General features: G+C 47.2%; 1 long non-coding RNA gene across 1 annotated transcript; it reads right to left on the bottom strand.

The window, feature by feature from the left end:
* Positions 1-1,905: 1,905 nt before the first annotated feature.
* LOC143831379 (uncharacterized) lies at positions 1,906-21,119 on the bottom strand. Its single transcript, XR_013228862.1, has 5 exons — positions 20,821-21,119; positions 18,651-18,755; positions 4,508-4,633; positions 3,775-4,065; positions 1,906-2,257 (listed from the first exon to the last, which is right to left on the bottom strand). It is a non-coding gene; the product is annotated as an uncharacterized LOC143831379 (long non-coding RNA).
* Positions 21,120-23,359: the final 2,240 nt, after the last annotated feature.

Raw genomic sequence — 23,359 nt, 5'->3', positions numbered from 1 at the left:
TTTTTTGAACTTGACAAGCCGTTGCAAAGGTCTATTTCCCATACTGTGGAGCACAAGGAGATTCTCAGCCGTGTCACTGGCCACTGTGAAAAAGGGTAGAGTTGCATGATCTCATAATGGGGGGGGGGGAACACGGACATGTTGAGATTACAGAATGCATGTTTGAACCCAATGGCGCTGGCATTGCAAGCTGTGATCATTGGCCACACGTGCCTGTTCAAAAATCGGCTGCGACTCCAATGCAATTTGTATGGGGGAGGAGTCCTCTGGCAGGAGCTCTGTAGAGCTTTTTTAGTCTTGTGCCACTAAACTGAAACAATTTGGGTTTTTGTGAGTGCGTTTTTACGGAAGCTCTAGCACAGCTGCGTAGTAACCCTAATTTCCTGACTTTTCTTGTAAATTTGTGTGTTTTTCTCTTTGAGATTCCCTAATTTGAGCCTGGCCATTTTTTAGACCCTGTCCTGTGCAGATTGCGCTGTCCTCCAAACGGATCGAGCCCAAGTGATTCTGAAGATCAGCGGTTTGCAGATGGTCCATGTGGCTCGGCCACTATTTTAATGTTAGGCTTCTGGCTACTGCCTAAAGTGTCCCCCCTCCAGCTTTGTTCACTAACATATTAAAGGGGAAAATGGCCGTAGCGGCATCACTTGAGCATAAGTTTTCTGTTCTTTCGGTCCCTGTAGCCCAGCGTGGTGTCGTGGTTAAGAGTAGCACCTTCTAATCTGGAGAGCTGGGTTTGATCCCCCACTCCTCCACATGGGCCAGCTGGGTGACTTTGGTCCAGTCACAGTTCTCTTAGAGCTGCTCTCACAGAGACATTTCTGTCAGAGCTCTCTCAGCCCCACCTCCCTCACAGGGTGTCCATTGCGGGGAGAAGAAGAGAAAATGATTGTCAGCCACTTTGAGACTCCTTCCTGGTTGCTTTCTGGTACCTTGTGCTAAATACGTTGGTGAATCCACTTTATGTGATTCCCGAATGGAGGATGTAGTGTGCCGGTAACTGCCCAGACGCTGGATGTTGGCGACGTCATATGGAGGGGCCGGAATACAGCGACTATGTTAGGTAAGCATTTCACTACATTTAACAGGTGCGGAAATGTCCTAGGTGTCTTTGTATTGCATTTTATCCCAGCTTTTAAAAAAGGTGCTCCAGGAGGTGTCCACCTCCTTATATTACCCAACAACAGCTCTGCGAGGTAGGTCATACAGAGAGAGTGTGATGGCCCAAGGTCTAGGGCTGCCAACCACCATTGGAGGAAGCTCAAGAGAAACAAGAAATGTACCGGAGTCGTGTTGCGTGAAAACTTGGTTGAATATTTTGCCTTTGGAGAGAAATTGCCTGTGGAAACTTGGTTGAAAACTTTTGCATGAAAACTTGGTTGCATATTTTGCCTTTGGAGAGCAATTGCCTGTGGAATGCTGCACTATGAAGAAGGAAGACCTACACAACGGGGAGTGTTTTGAAAACATTGATCAGAGTTTCCTTAGCAAGAGGACAGGGCCTTCTGGCTTTTACTTTTACTAAAATGACTCAGCCTGCGAACTTTCCAAGTTGATTGATGCCCTGTGCACCTTAATAAACTTTCAGGACGGGAGGATGTAATTAGAGAGCCCATGGATGAAAATTGTGAGGCACTTAGTACATATGGAAATAACATATTGACACCGATTTTTCAGGCCAAATAGAGCTGTTTCGGTGTTTGACCATGGTTGTTTGTTTTACACGTGAAACCTCCAGTTGGTGGCTGGAGAACTCCTAGGATTACAGCACATCTCCAGGCGACAGAGATCAGTTCCCTCGGAAAAAACAACCATTTTGGAAGGTAGACCATACGGCATCATCCCCCACTGAAGTCCCTCCCTCCCCATGCCCCACCCTCCTCTGGCTCCACCCACCGTCTCCAGGTTTTTCTCAACACAGAGCTGGCAACCACTCAGTTTCATGACGGAGTGAGGATTTAAACCTATGTCTCCTACCCAGGTCCTTGTTGAGCATTCTAACTGCTATGCTAGTTTGGTCTATCTGTAACCCGCCTTTTCCTCAGATTTGAGTGGTGGCTGAATCCCTGCCAGGAAGGTTGTCAGACTCCAGATGGCGATTGGAGATCTCCTAGAATTCCATCTGGTCTCCAGGTTACAGAGATCAGTTCCCTTGGAGAGACAAGGAAGAAAAGAAGGTTGAGAGGGGACATGATAGCCCTCTTTAAGTATTTGAAAGGTTGTCACTTGGAGGTAGGCAGGACGCCGTTTCCGTTGGCTGCAGAGGAGAGAACATGCAGTAATGGGTTTAAACTTCAAGTACAACGATATAGGCTAGATATCAGGAAAACAATTTTCACAGTCAGAGTAGTTCAGCAGTGGAATAGGCTGCCTAAGGAGGTGGTGAGCTCCCCGTCACTGGCAGTCTTCAAGCAAAGGTTGGATACACACTTTTCTTGGATGCTTTAGTATGCTTTGGGCTGATCCTGCGTTGAGCAGGGGGTTGGACTAGATGGCCTGTATGGCCCCTTCCAACTCTATGATTCTATGATTCTATGACAATGGCTGCTTTGGAAGATGGACTCCAAACCCCATTGAGGTCCCTCCCCGTCCCAAATCCAGCCCCACTCTCAAAGTCTCCAGATATTCCTCTACCCAGAGCTGGCAACCCCATCCAGACTACAGAGATCAGTTCCCCTGGAGAAAATGGCTGCTTGGGAGGGTGGACTCCAGAGCACTGGACTCCACTGAGGTCCCTCCCTGTCCCAAATCCAGCCCATTCCCAGCTCCACTCCCAAAATCTCCAGGTATTCCCCAACCCAGAGCTGGCACCTCTACTCCCAATCTCCCCAGCCTCTGAAAGTTGGCCTGAACCAAAGAACTATTTCCAGCCGCCATCTCGCTCCGCCCGCCCGTTCCCAATGTGTGAGGATTTATACATTAATCCATCACCCTCAATGCAGAAGCCAGGAGTAGATTGTCCCCTACGTAATCTCTCTGCCGGGAACCAGCCTTTATGGCTATTTGGGCCGATATTGGACTATAGATCTCCATCGAGCCGACAGGCCTTTCCACCCCGCGGGCCATGGGTCCGGCTAATGAAATCAAGAGCTGGCACAATGACTTCAAATGTGCCTGAAATAAATTCGATTTGGAAAAATGAAGAAAGTCTGAAGTGAGCTGTTTATAGAAGGGGCGGGGGAATGGAGCGAAATGGGCCGGCTTCTGGGAAGGAGATAATCCGGTTAGGGCCTCGAAGGTGGCTGTGATATGCTTGGAGAGGCGGGCGGGCATCGTGGCTCGAAGGGAGATGGGTAGTTGGCCAGTTCATGGCTGCAGGTCTCATCTCCAAACTGTGACTGGATTTTTCGCCTGCTCTGAAACAGCTCTCCCCCCCCCCCCCGCAATTCCTGTCTGTGCAAAGTTGTTTGTGGAAGAAGAAAACCAGAGGGTGGCTTGCTAGAGGTAGGGTTGCCAGCCTCCAGGTAGGAAATCAAGATAAGAAAGTAGAAATACCTCCAGGTAGGGCCTTGAAATCTCCTGGAATTACAGCTGATTTCCAGATGACCATGATCTGTTCACCTGGAGAAAATGGCTGCTTTGGAAGATGGATTCTATCAAAACTCCCCCAGGGTGCTGCTCCCAAATCTCCAGGAATTTGAAACCCTAGCTAGAGGTCACTCTTGGGTGGGTGATGGCCCGTGCAAATATTAAAATGAACTGTTAATATTAGTGATTTTGTGGGCTGATTCAGAAGTTGGAGCAGGGGGGGAGAAGGGCAGAGTCTGAACTTACTTTGTTTATTCCATTGTCAATCCTGTTGAATTCAGAGGGATTTGAACTCGTCTTCCTCTCCCCCCCTCCCCATTGAAACAGGAAAGTGTTCTGCACGTGGTTAGGGAGGCTCCAAGAAGTCAGAGGAGGGAGGAAAAAATCCTTTCTTTTCTTGAGGGGGGGAAGAGGATCGAAGAAGGCAGAAAAAAAATCCAAGACGGACAGAGGTTGAGAGAAATTAGGGGCTTCTCCTTTAAGGCAAGTTTGTCACATGACCACCAGCGGCCAATCATGGGTTTTCTACCATGGAGCCTAGATTAAAAACAATGTGATTTTATAATATATTCAGGATTAAAAGCACTCTAAGATATCGCACAATAAAGGTAGGGTCACTCTGGATCAATCCTTCTTGCTGCAGAGGGAATATTTAAATTGCCCCAAATCAAAACGGAAATCGCATCCTGTGTAGACGGCAGGGACTGAATCGACCTGGGGTTGGAATAAAAGCTCCCTGCAGTTTACACCAAGGGTTAAGCACGTGGCCTTTGCCCTCTCCCACTTGTCCATTCCTCACTCACTGCTATGTTATTATCATTTGCTTTTACAAAATTTGTTTTCTCCCTTTCTGTCCTTGCAAGGGTCACTGAGGTGGCTAATGATTTAAGACATACATGATAAAGTCGCCTTTTAAAACAATCAATCCCCACAAACATACGTCATGAAAACAATTCAAAACGGAGTTTTAAAAACTTACAAAATAGAAACACGGCCATTTAAATATTGGTCAGGAAGGAGAGGTCACTGTGGAAATGCAAAGCCAAACAGGAAAATCTTCATCCGCTGGAGGAAGACGGGAACGAAAGTGGGCAGATGAATCCCTCTGAGAAAAGAGTGGCATTTTGATTAATCTAGAAGTGGCTTTTCCTAATCTTAGGAGGCTATCAGGATACACTTGTATGTAATGTGTAACTCTGGGCTTTTGTTAAAGATATAAAATATTTCGGCCTTGTGGTTCTTTATGAGCATCCTTCTCACAGCTGGCATTATTACATCTCCCCATATACAACCAAAACTGAAGTTTGACTCCAGGGGCACCTTCAAGACTGACCCACTGCATATACACTTGACAAATGAAACTGGGGACCGGTATCTGGATTTATTTCAGTCTTAAATCACACATTACATACATTGAATGTAAGATAAGACTCACTCGGCACGTATATAAAGAAAAACCAAGGGTATACTGTACAGAGATTGTATGTATATTTACTGTAATGGATGGACAGAAGAAGGGTTGGTCTTTACCCAAAGGAGAAGGAGTCTCAGAGTGGCTTACAATCACCTTCCCTTCTCCTGTCATAACAGACGCCTTGTGAGGGAGGTAAGACTGAGAAAGCTCTGAGAGAATTGCTCGGTGAGGACAGCTCTGGCAGGACTTTGGGCTGATCCTGCATTGAGTAGGGGGTTGGACTAGACGGCCTGTATGGCCCCTCCCAACTCTATGATTCTATGATTCTAGGACTGTGACTCACTCAGGGTCACTCAGCTGGCCCATGTGGAGGAGTGGGAAATCAAACCCAGTTTGCCAGATTAGAAGCTGCTGCTCTTAACCATTATGCCAAGCTGGCTATAGACCTTTGGTTCATAAAGGTCAACATGGCCTGCTCTGATTGGTGATAGCTCTCTAGGGATTAAGGTGAAGGCCTCTCACATTGCCTGTTCTCTGAAACCTTTTACTGGAAATGCTGTGGATTGAATCTGGAACCCTCTACATCCCACACAGGTGTTCAACATACAGATGCCAAAGTCCCATCATGTTTTTTTAATAGGACGAGGAGAGAGATCAGAAATATGGCTAATTACTGGAGAGCAACCAGCAGAGGCAACCAGCAGAGGGAGGGTATGGAGGATCAAATGTGCCTCGTTCAGCCCTCGCACCCACCTCCCTCTCACTTGTTCCTAGGGACAGGAATTTCTTTTCAAAGATTGCTAACCTCCTGGAGCAACGAATAGGCGGACAAGTGTACAGGCGATGCCAGAAATAAAATTATTTTCCCCCCAAAGTTGTAACACAAAGTATGCCTCTTGAAAGTCCCCCACCCCCCCCAAAAAAATCAGGAACTATATTAGTTTTTAAATGTTTCAAAGGACTTGTGATACCATAAGGGCTGGAGTTCAAAAAACACTATGCATCTATGATTCTATGCATAGGCGTTTGAACGGAGAAATATGAATTAAAAAAATATTGGTGAGCATTGCGGGACTTTTAAAATATGGAGAAAGGTGATTGGTTGCCTGCATTGACTGACAGGCAGAAGCGCAATGCGTATAAGGTGCGTTGCTCTCTTCTGCCATTTCCAGCAGCAGTTGTGGAGGGTGAGATGCGCAAAAAGGTGTAGACAAAGGCAAAATAACAGAAAAGGCGAGGAGGGGCTCAGAAGTGCAAAAAAAAAAAAGCGTTTTGCCATTCAGCTGGCATAACGCCATTTTTCCCGATGTGGGGAAATGCCCTTACCTCCGGGGCTCCTTCACAGGCAAAAGGTTGAAAAAGACTGCCCTAGGCCATAAGCAGGCAGCCACAGTGAATGTTGATAGCAGATATCCTTTATTTTTTAGGCAACCACCCAAACAAACAAAAAACTTCTGGAATTGTTGGTTCTTTATTGTCAACTTTATTTATAAACCTGCCATCGCTCTGGCCTGATCTATTGCATTGGCGATTGATCCCAGTATCTATGAGTATCCCCCCCCCCCATACCCACACCCATGAAATCTGAAATAGCACCCCTTCCTGAAAAGACTGGTGTGAAAACAGGAGGAGGTCAAGTAAATGAAGAGCAGAGGAATCCCCAAAGAGCTGAGGATCATTCCCGTCAAGATAGCTTCCCCTTTGTAAAAATGAGGAGGGAATCGTCCCCCTCCCCACCAATAGCTCCAGTCAACATTACTCGGCTATACTTCAAAGCGAGGCATATTGTCATCCGTGCTAATTTGTCTTTCTCTAATCATCTCCCCCCATATGTGGCTAGATGGCGGGGGCAGAGAATCCAAGGCCCCAGGCCATCTTTATAAGATGAAGCCCCTCTCCTTGGGTCTTGATCGTTGATTGGGTCAGGGCCTTCCAATGACCTCGGCTGAGTCAGGACAGAAAGACTAACCAGTATAAATGGATAGCGTTTTCCGCAGGGGGCGACCTCCCTTGGGATCTTCCAGGTAATCCTGTTAGCCATTCATTACCTAGGAGGCTCCCGGCAATGAGCCTAGTTTGCCATAATATCCGTGGCCATAAAAAGGACTATCAATCCATACCTCTTCCTTGCCACAGAACCCTTCTGTTTAGCCTGGGGGAAGCAGGAAGGCGGGAGCTCTAAACTGTGCCGGCTTGGGTGATGGAACGTGCAGGGAGATGTTCGACTTCCAGCATTAAGCGTCTGATCCCACTTGGCCCTCCGAATAAGTTCAATGGAGGTAGAAATACAGGCAGAGGTAGGGTTGCCAGATGCATTGGATCATAGAATCATAGAATCATAGAGTTGGAAGGGGCCATACAGGCCATCTAGTCCAACCCCCTGCTCTACGCAGGATCAGGAAGTCGAACATCTCCCTGCACGTTCCATCACCCAAGCTGGCACAGTTTAGAGCTCCCGCGATGCTCTGGTTTGGGGGCAAAATCTCTATGGTGGTATTAGCCGTCTACCATAGAGTTTTGCCCCCAAACCAGAACATTTCCTCCCAATTTCATCAATGTGCCTACATCACTTTCAGGGGAGATAGGCATGTAGTGTTTATTTCCTGCTTCTTGCCTGCCCACCTTTCACTTACCATACTGAAAAATGGGAAGGTGGCAAGACTGTGAGTGGGCCCCGGAGATCTCCCAGTATTACAACTGATCTCTAGAGCAGGGGTAGTCAACCTGTGGTCCTCCAGATGTCCATGGACTACAATTCCCACGGGGCTCGTGGGAATTGTAGTCCATGGACATCTGGAGGACCACAGGTTGACTACCCCTGCTCTAGACAACAGGGATCAGATTTCGGTTGCAGTCCCCCAAGTGGAGCCTGAAGAGCTTCTGGAATTTCATCTGATCTCCAGAGGACAGAAATCAGACAAAATGGCCGCTCTGGAGGGTGCACTCTAAGATTGCCAACTCCAGGTTGGGAATTTCCTAGAGTTTTGGATGCGGAGCCTGGGGAGGGTGGGTTCAGGGAGGGAAAGAACCTCAGCAGGGTATAATGCCATAGAGTCTACCTTCCAAAGCAGCCATTATCTCCATGGAAACAGATCTCTCTTGTCTAGAGTAGCGATCCCCAACCTGTGGCCCATGGACCACATGTGGTCCGTCGACTAATTGGAGGTGGGCCCCGAAGGATGCCTTCTCCCCCCCCCCGGCCCTTTACTTCATCCCCCCGGCTCTTTACAACACACTTCGGGTGTCATTGTCTCCCATCACTCCCAGATGGGACTATCTCGTTGCAGAGAATCAAGCTCAGGTTCCCATTGATTTGTCATTGTCATGAGTTAAAATTTCCATGAAAATAAAATGTTCCTTATGTTCATTGTTGTGGCGTGTCTGTATTTTATTTTGAAGGGATGTTTAAACATTACCATAGCAATCAGAGAGCGTTAGGGCAGTGGTTGAGAGTAGAGGAGTAAACTACCCCCCCCCCACCGGGCCTCAGTAAAATTGTTAAGCGTTGAGTGGTCCCCGGTGATAAAAAGGTTGGGGACCCCTGATCTAGAGGTCAGTTGTAATTCCAGGAGCTCTTTAAGTCCCACCTGGAGGTTGGCTTCCTTATCAGTACATCTTAGCTATACACCAATTTGCGTCTTAAAATCAGATGCACCTCTCCCCACGCTTGCTTTACGCATGACGGAGAGGCTCCCGGTTTTTAATAGAATTGGCCTACCACTGCTTCATCCAGCCGGAGGACAATGGCTCGCCAAAAATGACCCATAGTGAATTCATGCCTGATGTGAATTTAAATTAAGGCCCTTCCTCTCATCGTTTTATCTGCAATGTTAACTTTCTCCCTTCAAGGCCGTTCCTGCGTGCAGGATTTGTCCCGGAGTTGCCCGTGTTGGAAAAGAGATGCAAATTCTGAGGTAAAAGGCACAGAAATCTATTTTCCTCACAGCAGCCGAGGGATCCCAAAGGGAGCCTCCCTCCAGCCTGCTGTTGCATTCTGATTCAAGACCTACAGGACAGCTGGATTTTTCTTAACCCTCAAAGTTTAAGAAACTTTGTATTGCCCTCGGCTCAAACCACTCGATTTTGCAAAATTAGGAGGGGAAAAAACTCATGCCCCATTTATTAATTTCGGCGGAGGTCAGTGTTGCACTCCTCCTCCGATTTTGGGGTGCTGTTTGGGACCGAGTTGTGAACTGAGAAGGGTAAGCAGCTGCCTGAGATATCATGCCATCCTTTCTTTTCCTTTTTCTCTGAAACCAGGAAGGGGTTAGGCTTCCCCCCAGATGCCAGCTGCTGCGGTTTCCTTGCAACACCCACTTGGCCTGTCAGGGAAACTGTGGTCAACTTTCAACGTCACAAATATGTGTGAGCATCAGAGGCCCACTGCAAAAGACAATGTAGCCATAGAGACGCTGTGGATCCCTCTGTCCTCAACTACCCCTCTGGGGAAACGCTCAGTGCCCCCTTGTGGTAGGTAAAAGCAGTGCCCTTGCCAAGCCATCATCATGGAAGCTTTTCTCTGAATCTGGCTGACCCTATAGTTTACCCTGGCCTTGGAGCTACCAGTCTGGGCTTACGGGAAAATTTTCCAGAATCCCTGGCTTGGAGTTCACATGCAGAAGCAATTCTGGAATATGTTGCCCAGGAATTAAAGTCTTTGCTGAGGGCAGTTGTCTCTGTACATTTATGATAACTGTTTATTGCACTTGTACTAATTTCTGGGGAAGGGAATGGCAAACCACCCCGTATTGAGTCTGCCATGAAAACGCTGGAGGGCGTCACCCCAAGGGTCAGACATGACTCGGTGCTTGCACAGGGGATACCTTTACCTTTACTAATTCCTACTGCGAGCCATTAATGATAGAAAGGAATGGTAATAAACCTTTTCATGGATGACTCTTGCTCCATCTCAAACCAGAGTATGGGGAGGAGGAGGGTAAAGGGGGCAGACTGCCTTGGGGTCCCACAAGGCTGAGCCCCCCCCCCTCAAGCATATTGTTCATAACATCTAAAATTAGAGGATCAACAAGTTTTTGTCTGGACTGGCTTACAGAATCAAGTAAAAGGAGTTAAGAAACAAAGATTGAATCCAAAGATTGACCTTTAAGATCAACAAAGTTTTATTCAAGGTGTGAGCTTTCATGTGCATGCACACTTCCGCAGATACAACAAAATAGAAATAACCAAACCACATATATGAGAGAATTTCTAACCTGGGTGTGAGAAAATGATGGTCTTAAAGGTAAAGGTAAAGGTATCCCCTGTGCAAGCACTGAGTCATGTCTGACCCTTGGGGTGACGCCCTCTAGCGTTTTCATGGCAGACTCAATATGGGGTGGTTTGCCAGTGCCTTCCCCAGTCATGACCGTTTACCCCCCAGCAAGCTGGGTACTCATTTTACTGGCCTCGGAAGGATGGAAGGCTGAGTTAACCTTGAGCCAGCTGCTGGGATTGAACTCCCAGCCTCATGGGCAAAGCTTTCAGACGGCTGCCTTACCACTCTGCGCCACAAGAGGCTCTTAATTTACCTTTAATGATGGTCTTAGAACGGTGTAATTCTGCCTAGGACAGATTTATACCCTTTTAAGGGTGTAAATAACTGTTGGCAAACACTTCCCCCACCACCACCACTGTGTAAGTGAGAATTTTAATTGCCTAGGAAAAGGAAATATATTCTCTCGTGTGCCTAAAATCTGACAGGATGAGAGGCCCAGTCCCTGAGAATGTCATCTAAGTTTGTGGGGAAGAAGAAAACGAAAAGAAATGAAGATGTATTGTTACGTTAATTACCCAAACGGATAGTAAAGCAGTCCAAAAAAGTCCCAGCCAAAAATGTGTTTCCCATTGAAACCAAACTTGAATTTAGAATCCAAATGTACAAACTTGTATAACAAGAAAAATTTAGGATAGCAATTAAAAATACAAGCCAACTATCAATACAAGGCAAAAAACAAAAATTACAAGCCAACTATCAATAACATTGCTAGGAAATGTTGAAGGCAGCAGGAAAAAAGGAAGCCACAGAATGAGGTGGATCGACTCCATCAGTTAATAGGACATTTTGGAAGACATTAATTCATAGGATATACTGGATCCCCCCTCCCCCCGTCAAAGGCACTCCCAGACTGTATAGTTCCGGAAGATCTGAAGTGATATAAATCCCCGTTAGTTGATTTTGACAGACATTGTTTTAACACATTGGGTAGTTTTAAATTAAATTAAATTTAAATTAAACTTTTAATTTAATTTTAATTGAATGGATTTAATTTGGATTGTTGTATGTTTAGATGATATATATGTCAGCAGGGCGGATAAGTCATAGATATGCACACACTGTGTTTTAGGTTAAAGGAGGAAAAGGTTTATTTATAGAAGAACATTTGTGATAGTGCAGAGGGAGAGCTAGGATAGCGGCTAGCTACATGGCTACCTCAAGGAGAAAAGGGACGGAGAAGCTTCTGGGAAGAAAGAGGAAATTGCCCTGAGAGTAACAGTCTAGCGACAGACAAAAGGCACACTTAACAGATAGAAAGGTCCTGAACTCTCTGACCTATCTAACAGTCTTCTTGCTGCCCCCTTCAGGGTCTTCTTCTTCCTCTTAACTTTGTACACCAACAATATACTGCCTAGAGCAGTGGTCCCCAACTCCCAGTCCGGAGACCGGGACCGGTCCGTGGATCAGTCGGTACCGGGCCGCAGCTCCGCCTTGTCCTCCTCCCCGGATGCTGCCTCGGGGGCTGCCCTGCCACTCTGCCGCCGGCTCACCTTTGGTGCTCTCCAGTGGCCGCCATGGCTGGGGCTCCCCCTTGGAGTGGCAGTGCGCAGCTGCTGCTGGCAGCGCCCCCCAGCGGGCAGTGGGAAGTCAGGGGCACTAGCAGGAAAGCAAGTGGAGCAGGGGCTCAGGTGGTGGCAGCCATGTCCCTCAACAAAAGACTATCCCCCCCCCAGGCCTCAGTAAAATTGTCAAGCGTCGACCGGTCCCCGGTGATAAAAAGGTTGGGGACCACTGGCCTAGAGTATATAAATTAAATGAATAATAATATCAATTTAGAAGCGACTTGACGGCATATGGACATCAGTAAAATGATGCTACCCTCCCCATCAAATGCTGCTGAGTCATCTCTTACTCAATATGTAATCTTCTCCAGCATGGGAAGGTTCAAAACGGGGAGGTAAGCGACTGGGGAATCTGCATCCAGAGTTTGTCCTATTCGTTAGGGTCCAAAGACTGATAATAGAACTCGTCCTCTTTGAGTCGTCCTTTGAAAGCCCTCACTGTCAAAGGACAGTGTCAACCCAGCCGGCTTTAGGCAGCTAAGTCCTGCTTGCGCCTAGCTATCTGAACTCGTCTAAGCATGCAATCTGCACGGACAAACATGCAATCCTCACATGAGAGGAATGCCATTAAGTAGAACAGGGCTGAGTTTCTGACATAGGCCATAGCAACTGTCAATTTCAGCAGAAATTGAGACAAACACCAGCACCTAGGCCGGAATATAGAGTTTTAGCCCTGTGATCCCAACTGGCAAACACCCTTGTCTCATGTACTCAAACCCAGACAAATCCAGTTATCCGTCTGTTTGGAATCTTCATCTCAGAGTCTCCTGAAAAAGTCTCAGAATTCTCATATGCAAAAGACTTTTGCCTCCCTTGGCTTTCCACAATTCTTTCATGAGCCAACAATCCAATTGCCAGTTCCTGAAGATGAAACCCAAATACTTTGGCCACCTCATGAGAAGGAAGGACTCCCTGGAGAAAAGCCTAATGCTGGGAGCGATCGAGGGCCAAAGAAGAAGGGGGCGACAGAGAATTTGGTGGCTGGATGGAGTCACTGAAGCAGTCGGTGCAAACTTAAATGGACTCCGGGGAATGGTAGAGGACAGGAAGGCCTGGAGGATCATTGTCCATGGGGTCGCGATGGTTCGGACATGACTTCGCACCTTACAACAACAACACAAGATACCAGCAAAAGCCATTGGTGCACAGCACTGATTGGCTAGAGGCTGTCAAATCAACAAGGAACCTCTCCACAAATCCCTTATTTTTACTTTTTTTTAAGAAAAAAAGGTTAAAAAAATAAGACAATAATGAATAGATAGATGTATAGCAGAATCAGCATTCAATTCGCTGGTATCCATCAATCAATTCTTTGGTATCTGTCAATCAGATTTCAATAGTGCGGTCACGTTTACACTGCGGCTGAATTGCACTCACTGAATTGAACTGTGAATTCTCCTTATATTGTCTATCTTCACCGTATGTGTTAAATTAAACGTTCAAACTATTTAGGCTGTTCAGGAACCAAAACAGCTCAAGTGGCCTGGCAGTTGACAGCCCAGCTTCACACTTAGGTTTTCTCCCCTTCGGAAAGATTCTTAAAAACCCTAGTTTTTAACAACACAGCTAGCTTAGCATAGTAGCCACAAATAACCATGCTATGTAGTAGAGTAAGGGTGGTTCTCCAGATCAGTGGTCCCCAACCTGCGGGTCGCAACCCGGTACCGGGCCGCAAAGGCCATGGCGCCGGGCCGCGGCTCCCTCTCCCCGCCCCCCCGCAGTAAAAAACTTCCCAGGCCGCAAGCTTGCAGCCCGGGAAGCTTCTTACTGCGGGAGGGCGGGGAGAGGGAATCAGGGCCGGCCGCGCCCATGTGGGCGCGGCCCGATGCACAGGCGCGGCCCGATACGTGGGCGCAGCCTGCGCGGGCCACGGGCCGCTCCCCAATGCCCTGCCGGTCCCCAACCTCAGAAAGGTTGGGGACCACTGCTCCAGATGACCATGGACTACAATTCCCAGGAGCCCCTGTCAGCACATAGTGGCAGAGGATCATGGGAAGTGTAGTCCATGGACATCTGGAGAGCCACAGTTTGGCCAGCCCCGTGGTAGAGGATAGTTATCTGGGCCTTGATGTTGTTCGCTTCACCCCATATGGCAGCCGTATTTATTGGGAACATCACAGGTAGAGGGTATGCATGTTAGTGGATTCCCAGTATATATTGTTATAATGTCTGAAAAAGGCCAACTCCTCTTGTTCTTATAACAAGAAGAGTTGTATACTTCTGCACAAGAGAGGAAAGGAGTATGAATGTCTTTTGAGACCAACCCAGTTCTTCCAGCATTTATGTCAGGGTTTCCATCCTCCCCTTTCCAGCAGAGAAAAAGGGATAGAGACGGAGAGACAGAGAAGAGGAACGCCGTAGGTGGAGTTAAATCACACTGGGGTTGGAATGAATAGCCAAAGAGGAGGAAAGCCCAGGGCTAACATCCGACGGTCCCATGTGTTAGCCACAAGATCTGTCATCCCACAAGCAAAAGACCACAGGTTTGAGTATTGGGGTCAGGAGCTGCCCGAGAGAAGAAAATAATCCCTTGCATGCTATTTATGTTGGATCACATGGATTCCAGTAGGGAAAACAGCACAAACTGCCCAGTGTTATGAGCAGGGTAGTGATTAGGGTCGGAGACTTTGCGGGGTGGGTGGGGGTGGGGCGGAGTTCTCCCAGAATTATGACTAAACTCCAGACTGCAGAAACCAGTTCCACGGGAGAAAATGGCTGCTTTGAAGGGAGGGTGAACTTTATGGCATTATTTCCAGCTCAGTTTGATCCTTTCCTCAAACTTTAGTCTTTGGAAGGCATTTAAATAGCACTTCATCTGTCACTATCAGTTGTCATACAGGGTGCTCCTCAGTGCCTTTGCAGGCATTTAAAGAGCACCACACCGGTCAGTATCAGCTGTTATGCAGAGGGCTCTTAAAATGACTCCCTATGTCAGGGGTAGTCGAATGCTGGCAGGGGCTTCTGGGAATTGTAGTCCATGGACATCTGGAGGGCCGCAGTTTGACTACCCCTGCCCTACGCCTTTTCTGGCATTTTTACACAGGTCAGCTGTTTGGTGGGTGTTCTCTTCCCCCCTTGTCTTTGCTGCCTGGGAAGGGGAACACATTCAAAAAATCACCCAAAATTTCTTAGATTCAGCAAAATCGATTTCGCTGAATCCCCAAAAGTGGTGTTTGCTTCAGGTGCTTCAGATTCAGCCCAAATCGGTTTGGGCTGAATTTGAAACGGTCCAGATATTTTTTGTACGCTTACCTATAGACGAAATCAGGCTGTCCTGAGGCTTTCCAGGTCAATGGCTATTATTTTTAGTAATAATCATGAAATAAAATGAATAATAATAATAATGGCCAGAAAGTAGATTAAAATAGATAGCCATGTTGGTCTGAAGCCTCCAGACCAGGGGTGGCCAAATGGTGGCTTTCCAGATGTTCATGGACTACAGTTCCCATGAGCTCCTGCTAGCAACTGTCCATGGATATCTGGAGAGCCACAGTTTGGCCACCCCTGCACTAGACCCAAACTTTGTTTAAATGGCCAGAAAAGAAACACAGTGAATTTTTTAAAAATTAACTTTCTATATATAACCATGCTATTAAAACAAATTCAAATTCCAACAAACTATTCCATCATGAGAACCAGGGTGGTGTAGTGGTTATAGTGTCATATTAGAATCTAGGAAATCAAGAGCATTTTCTCAGTGGAACAGGCTTCCTCGGGAGAAGGTGGAATCTCCATCTTTGGGAATTTTTAAACAGAGGCTGGATAGCCATCTGATGGAGATGCTGATTCTGTGAAGGCTCAAGGGGGTGGCAGGTTACAGTGGATGAGCAATAGGGTTGTGAGTGTCTTGCATGGTGCAGGGGGTTGGACTAGATGACCCAGGAGGTCCCTTCCAACTCTATGATTCTATGTTTCTATGATTCTGTGAACCCTTGCCCATGCCATGGAATTCTGATGGGTGATCTTGGGCCAGTCAATTACTTCCAGGCTAGCCCTGAGTTGGAAAGGCCCAGGACAGCCTGATCTCATCAGATCTCAGAAGCTAAGCAGGGCTGACATGGAGAAAGGCAGTGGCAAACCGCCTATGAATGTCTATTTCCTTGAAAACCTTATGTCATGTGCCACCCCTGGCCCATGCCAGCTTAGCCATTTCTCCCACCCTGGAGTTGAACAGGCCCATAGAGGCCGCTTTGAAGCAGCCCCCCTTCCTCTTATCTTTGCACTATAGAGAGACTCTGTGTTCTTGTGAAGTATGCATAACAGTCCTCTAGTAGAGCTAACATCTCTGTGTTACTTAAACTAGCTGTCTCCTGTTTCAGTATCAAGAAAATGAAGATCATGGTATCCGGTCCTCTCAATTCCTGGCAAATAGATGTGGAAGAAATGGAGGTAGTGACAGGTTTTATTTTCCTGGGCTCCAAGATCACTGCAGATGGGGACTGCAGCAAAGAAATTAAAAGACGCTTGCTCCTGGGGAGGAAACCTATGGCAAATCTAGACAGCATCCTAAAAAGCAGAGACATCACCCTGCCAACAAAAGTACGTTTAGTCAAGGCTATGGTCTTCCCAGTTGCAATGTATGGCTGCGAAAGTTGGACCACAAGGAAGGCCGAGCGTCAAAGAATTGAGGCTTTTGAACTCTGGTGTTGGAGAAGACTCTTGCAAGTCCTTTGGACTGCAAGGTGAACAAACCGGTCAGTCCTAGAGGAGATCAGTCCTGCCTGCTCCTTAGAAGGCCAGATCCTGAAGATGAAACTCAAATACTTTGGCCACCTCATGAGAAGGAAGGACTCCCTGGAGAAGAGCCTAATGCTGGGAGCGATTGAAGGCAAAAGAAGAAGGGGACAACAGAGAATGAGGTGGCTGGATGGAGTCACTGAAGCAGTCGGTGCAAACTTAAATGGACTCCAGGGAATGGTAGAGGACAGGAAGGCCTGGAGGATCATTGTCCATGGGGTTGTGATAGGTCGGACACGTCTTTGCATCTAACAACAACAACAACAATATTCTCGAAGTCGCTTAAAGGTGTGTTCATGTCCGCTTGTTCATCAAAGTCTGTTTTTAATCTGGATGCCAGTTGATTATGTTCCATCCATTGTCACTCATGTCCCTCTTTATTTAGTACTTGCAGGCTCTTAAGCATCCTTGATAAGCATCTGTCCAGCTGCTGCTTAAAGACCCCCAGTGGGGGGGGGGACCTCACCACCTCTTTGAGTATCCTATTCCACTGCTGAACTACTCTTATAGCAAAATTTTCTTTTCTTATATCTAGCCGGTAGCGTTCTGCATGTAATTTAAAGCCATTACTGCAGGCCCTATCTGCTGCTGCCAACAGAAACTCGCTGCCCTCCTCCAAGTGACAACCTTTCACATACTTAAAAAGAGCAATCATGACCCCTCTCAACCTCCTCTTCTCCAGGCAGAACATTCCCAAGTCCCTCAACCTATCTTCATAGGCCTTCATCTGCTGCTACAAGAAGGAGTGGGAAATCGCCTTCCCTTTCCTTCCACCTGCTCCACAAATCAATTTAGAATCCTCTTCTGCTGACAACCATGAAGAATTCTCCCATTGAAGGAAGAACAAAACAAACACAACCCTTGTGAAAACAGTGGAGCCGATACCATGAATCAGTTAAACAAAGGGAAGGCTGGAGGACTTCATCAAACACAGAAACATAACTTTGGAATTTTTAACTGGCCTCACTCTTCTTTGCTCAGGCTGATCTTCTGCTCTAGCAGGGCTATAAACCATTTTTATGTGACTTCATGTGACACAGCATTGTGTTTATAATGATACAGGATTTTTTGTGATAATATGGGGGGAAACTATTCAAGAGAGCCAGCTGGTGTAGTGGTTAGGAGTGCGGACTTCTAATTTGGCAAGCCGGGTTTGATTCTGTGCTCGCCACAGCACTGATCAAGCTGTTCTGACTGAGCAGTAATATCAGGACTCTCTCAGCCCCACCCACCTCACAGGTTGTCTGTTGTGGGGAGAGGAAAGAGAAAGAAAATGTAAGCCGCTTTGAGACTCCTTTGGGTAGAGAAAAGTGGCATATAAGAACCAACTCTTCTTGTTTAGTAATATCAGAGCTCTCTCAGTCTCACCCACCTCACAGGGTGTCTGTTGTGGGGAGAGGAAAGGGAAGGCGACTGTAAGCCACTTTGAGACTCCTTCGGGTAGAGAAAAGCGGCATGTAAGGACCAACTCTTCCATCCTCTGTGGGGACAGAAAGGTGGTTTCAGACATTTCCCATTTAGGATCTGGGGAGTGTTCCATTTCTCTGGGATACCAGCAGCAGCTACAACTGGGCAAAGGATGCTGGGAAAAAGGATGTCAGCAGGATCAAATAGCCAGTGTGGTGTAGTGTCTAGACAAAGGGGTAGCCAAGCTGTGGCTCTCCAGATGTCTACAGACTACAATTCCCATCAGCCCCTGCCATGCTGGCAAGGGCTCACGGGAATTGTAGTCCATGGTATTCTGGAGAGCCACAGTTTGGTCCCCCTGGTCTAGAGCATCCTTTCTCAACTTTTTGAATACATGAGAGACCCTGAAACATTCTTCAGGCTTCCAGAAACCCAGAAGCCACGTGATCGTGCAGAATATGGCTGGGACACATATCTGTGGACACGCCCACCTGGGCCCCCTCCCCTTTCCACACCCTTCAGGCCCATCATTGCCCATTTTGGGAGGGGGGCGGATGAACATGACCGTATATATTACCCAATAAATCTTTAACACGTTTAAACTATATATATTTAAACAATGAACTCCCACCCTTTCAGGAAACCCTTCCAAGGCCGTCAAGAAACCCCAGGGTTTCACAAAACCCTCGTCTAGAGTGTCAGTTTCGGCTCTTGCGTGGAAACTTACCTTGGATAGTAACTCTCTCTTAGCTTAACTTCATGGTGGAAGAGAGTATTATGTAGAAAGCCGCTTTTCGGGTCCCCAGTGCGGCGAAAAGTAGACTGGAAATATCTAAATAACAAACACAGTTTAGAAATTGTGCCATAATAATGCAATGGCAATTATTTTCAGACTTCCTACCTTTAGGGAAATGTTTCCACCATTGCACTGGATGTGCTAGAGAACCATTGCATGTCTGCCAGGCAAAGAATTCTGCGGAATTACAATGCGTTTTCTCATGCAGGCAAGCATGTTTGATCTCCCCCCCAGGTCATACTTACTGCCAACGTGCCCTAGCCTCCATCTATTTTTTTCTGTGGTTGCCCCATTGCAGGGGAAGTTCAGAAAGTTGTACACAGACTGATTTCCTGTCTGCACCCCGGGTAAACTTCCAAAGAACCCTACTTTAGAAAGGAACTTGAAAACCACGGTGAAGGATTTTTTTAGGGTGGTAAGGGCCCTGGCTGTGATTGGCTGAGCTATCCTAAAGTCTGGGAAAGGTAAAAGGGAAGTTGATGTGGAAAGGGTTTCCTCTGATTCAAGAGGGAGTATCAGACTTGATAGGTCGTGACCATCTAGGGTTAGAAGTCTGGAAGTGGCACTAAATATTGTGCAGCTTTGTTTTTTCCCGAGACTAGCTGATGAGTTTTAAAAAACATTTTCCAGCACTCTTTGGACATGAACATTTCTAAAAATATTTGAAAGGCAGGGTTGCAAGCTGGCTTTTTTCCAAAAGAGGACACATCTACCTTACAAATGTCAAGTGCTTTGGAATCAGTTGGAATTGAGCTGATTTATGGTGACCACAGCAAGGGGCTTTCGGGACAAGTGAGAATCAGCAGTGAACCGGTTTGCCGTTGCCTTCCTCTGCAGAGCCCACATTGGTGGTCTTCCTTCCAAGGGCCTATTCTGCAGAGCTTCCGAAACTTGACAAAATCAGACTGTATTGTGCCACCTTCCCCCCCCCCCAGTTTTAATTAGAGCTTGAAAATTGTAGTACTGGTCGAGAGAACGAGGAATGATTGCAGGGGATTGTATCCTGTCCTTTCTCAGGGGCCCTAGGGGCTCATGGGAATTGTAGTCTGTGGACATCTGGAGAGCCAAGATTTGCTTGATTTCTTGTTGCTTGAACCTCTTCACAAAATTGGAATGTTTTGGGTTGAGTTAGTTCCCCGTCTTTTACTGTTTGCGTAGATCTCCAGGCACCTCCTGGAGGTTGGCATCCCTACGGCCAGGCCCGTGGGGCGCCTGCTAACTCAGCGGGTTTATAGCTTCCATCTGATAAACAGGGATGGACCTTGAGATTACGGTCTGGCAAATTACAAACGGAAGGGACAGGTGGCCACGGAAGAGCAAGCAAGGGAGGCCAAGGCTATGTCTAACCCTAATCAATAGGAAGCAGTATCTTCATTTACAGTTCGTGACCCAATGAGAAGCAGCCGGGCTTTCCTTTTTCTCCCGGAGGAGCAGCGGCATTAATCACCCTGTTGAAAAGTAATTTGAGAAGTGGCCCCCAGAGGCCTGAAAAGTTAGAGGCCGAAGCCAGGAACCTGCCATGTCTCAGGCCTAGCCCCAAGGCCTGCTAAACAGCTGTTCCTCTCCTCCGGGGCAGTGATCTGCTTGGCTTTAATAGGATCTCATAAATCCTGCCGGTGTCACAGGCACACGGCTACACCTCATGCCAAGACAAACACAGGCCGCCACCTTTAACCCTGCGCATGGGGAGGAGCTGCAGCCTGCTTTCGGCCCTTCGTGGCCCTGGGGACCCAAACGCGAGAGAGACTTGTGGAGGCAGAGGAATACCTTCACACTGGTATCACCTCCGCCATTAAAACAACACCAACAACAACAACATATATAGATATATTTAAAAGATTTCTGTTCCACCTTTTCATCTTGGAAGGAGCCATCTGGGCAGCTTGAAAGAAACACACCATAAGCTAACTGCGTTTCAAACATCCCAAGCTCACCCTTCAAACCAATATCCAGCGTTTTAACAGCAGTATGATAATAAAACCATTTTGCAACAGACAGCAGTTACTATTGGCATCTGGACGGCACCTGGGTCAGCAATCGCTAGATGTGCAGCAGAACAAAAGGTTTTTTTAACCAATTTCCTTAAAAAAAACACACACACCTCAGTAGTCCGGGCCTGTTCCCTTCAGAAGTCTGTTCCACGCAAAAATTGGCATCACCGTGGAAATGGGCCCGCTATCCACGATAACATATTTTTGCCCCCTGGTAATGAAGACCAAAAAGGGCCTCTTCAGGGGATTGTAGTCCCTCAGGAGAAAAGTATTTCCTTAAACAACGTATCGTTTTAAAATGAGAGAAAAAAAGAATGCTCCCTTGTATGCCTTGTTCATTTCTCTGGGAGAAATAACACCACCTGGTCCCAAGTGATTTTGAGAACATGGATTAAAATTTTTCCTTCGTGTCCGAGCATGCATCGAGCGACTACAGAAACATTCACCTTTTCGCTGATGTGTTTGTGAGTACAACAGGTTGGGGAGGGTTAACTAATATGTGTTACACTAGATTCAAAGCCCGTTCATGAGAATGGGCTTTGAAAGTCCGCCCCCCACCGCGGCCACCCATCAGACGCATAGAGGCGGCATTGGCCTTCGGTGTGGCATTTTGGGGCCTGGTGGGAAGGCCTCCCCTCCCAGTGGTGGTGCGGCCTTCCCCTGGGGCCTTGAAGAGGCCCCGGGTATGCTTCTATGCCCGAGAGGAAGGCCTGCTTCCCCCCCTCCCCAAGCGGTGGCGGCGGCATGGCCTTCCCCTCGGGCCTAGAAGGGGAAGGCCTCCTCTAGGCCTGAGGGGAAGGCCTCCTTCTGTACTCACGGTGTCCTGCCGCTTCCCGGTTGCTTTCAGGTGTCAGAAGTTCACTGTATCAAGGAGGCGGTTGGATACACACTTTTGGATACACACTATATCCGCTGTGGTTGGATACACACTGTATCAAGGAGGTGGTTGGATACATACAAAGGTTGGATACACACTTATCTTGGATGCTTTAGGATGCTTTGGGCTGATCCTGCATTGAGCAGGGGGTTGGACTAGATGGCCTGTGTGGCCTCTTCCAACTCTATGATTCTATGATTCTATGATTCTAGATATTCCATTCTGCAAACTGCCTGCTGTGCATATCCAGAGTGCAATTTGCAGTTGTCATCTTATGTAAATTGGACAGTACGTGACCTTTTAATACTGGTGCAGCTTCACACAAACGAGAACCCTGGAAGATCGGTGTTACAAACTGAATGCAATTGATTGGTGCTAGCTTCCAATTCAGCTTCCAAGCTGAACCAAAGACTTCTGGGACAAAGAATGGGGGAAATGTACACAGTCCTTGCACAGCGGTTTAATGTATCTGGGCCAGGCTACTCCTGTCTCATCCAGTCTTGGAAGCTTAAGCATGGCCCTGGTAAGTCTTTGAATGAGAGACCACTGTGATAGACCCAGGATTGCTATGCAGGGCCGGGCAATAGGAAACCACTTTTGAATGCTTCTTGCCTTGAAATCCCGACACAATTGCCCTATGTCAGCTTCCCTTAGATTAATGGTTCTCAGCCTTGGCATCCCAACCCCAAGTGGAGTCACCTGGCCCTTTCTGCTGGGTGGCCAGGATAGGTTGGTGGTGGCAGCGGCAGTAGGCGGCAGCAGGCGGCAGGCGGCAAGCGGCAGGTGGCAGACGGTGGCAGGTTGGCGGCAGGCGGCAGCGGGTGGTGGCGGGTGGTGGCAGTGGAGCCATGGCACAGGCTGCCTCCATGCCACCTCCAGATCAGTGAGCGCCTGTGCATGCGCCTGTGCATCCTGCTGCCACCTATCATAAACAGAACACACAATTTCTTATAAAGCAAAGAGTAAAAGCAAAAGTGTAGTCGTTTTTATATTAACAGAGACGGAAGTTAATTTCTGGTTTTCACTAGGTAAAGACTCAATGAAAGCTGTGCTAGGTAGTATTACCTACCAGTTGGAAGGGTTAGCAAGACCTCCCCTCATGTATATGGTTTCTGGAGATGTAAGACTTCCAGAAATTTCAAAACTATAGAGGGGAAATGAAACATCAGGAGGAAATTGAAATATATTCTTATAAAATTCTTATAAAATTTACATTGATTTTACTGCATTAAGAGCACAAAAGATACAGTCTCTAACTTAATATATACAATCATACCTTATATAGGCATACAATCATACCTATATACCTTATGTAGGGAATTTTGAAATGTAAATACCTTCCTTTTTAATTAAAAACCCCAAAGGAAAAGGTTTAGATGGCTGCCCCCCCCTTCCTACCCCCTTCAGGCCCATCACTGGACTTGGGGAGGGGTTGGATCAATCTGCCCAAATCAAGCTAGAATTTTTTTAGAAATAAAATAAACTCCTTTTCTTTCCTCTTTGCTCACAGCTGGAAACAGCAGGCACAGGGTGGGAGGGCTTTCCCCAGCTACCATTTTGAAAAGCCCCATGCTGCAGTAACATTGAGGGCCCTTCACGGTACTGTGCTTGAGAAATTTGGGTTAGAGACTTGGCTTTGGGAGACCCAGATATCCACTCTGCTACAGAACCTTTCTCAGTGACCCTGGGCCAGTCACATGCTCTCAGCCCCACCACAGTGCTGTGGGGGTTAAAATGGAGGAGGCAAGAATACTGTAAATTCCTTTGGGTCC

This window comes from Paroedura picta, chromosome 3 (assembly GCF_049243985.1).
Source record: "Paroedura picta isolate Pp20150507F chromosome 3, Ppicta_v3.0, whole genome shotgun sequence".
Taxonomy (NCBI): domain Eukaryota; kingdom Metazoa; phylum Chordata; class Lepidosauria; order Squamata; family Gekkonidae; genus Paroedura; species Paroedura picta.
The sequence above is the reverse complement of the archived record's forward strand: the minus strand, read 5'-3'. Positions and strand labels throughout refer to the sequence as shown.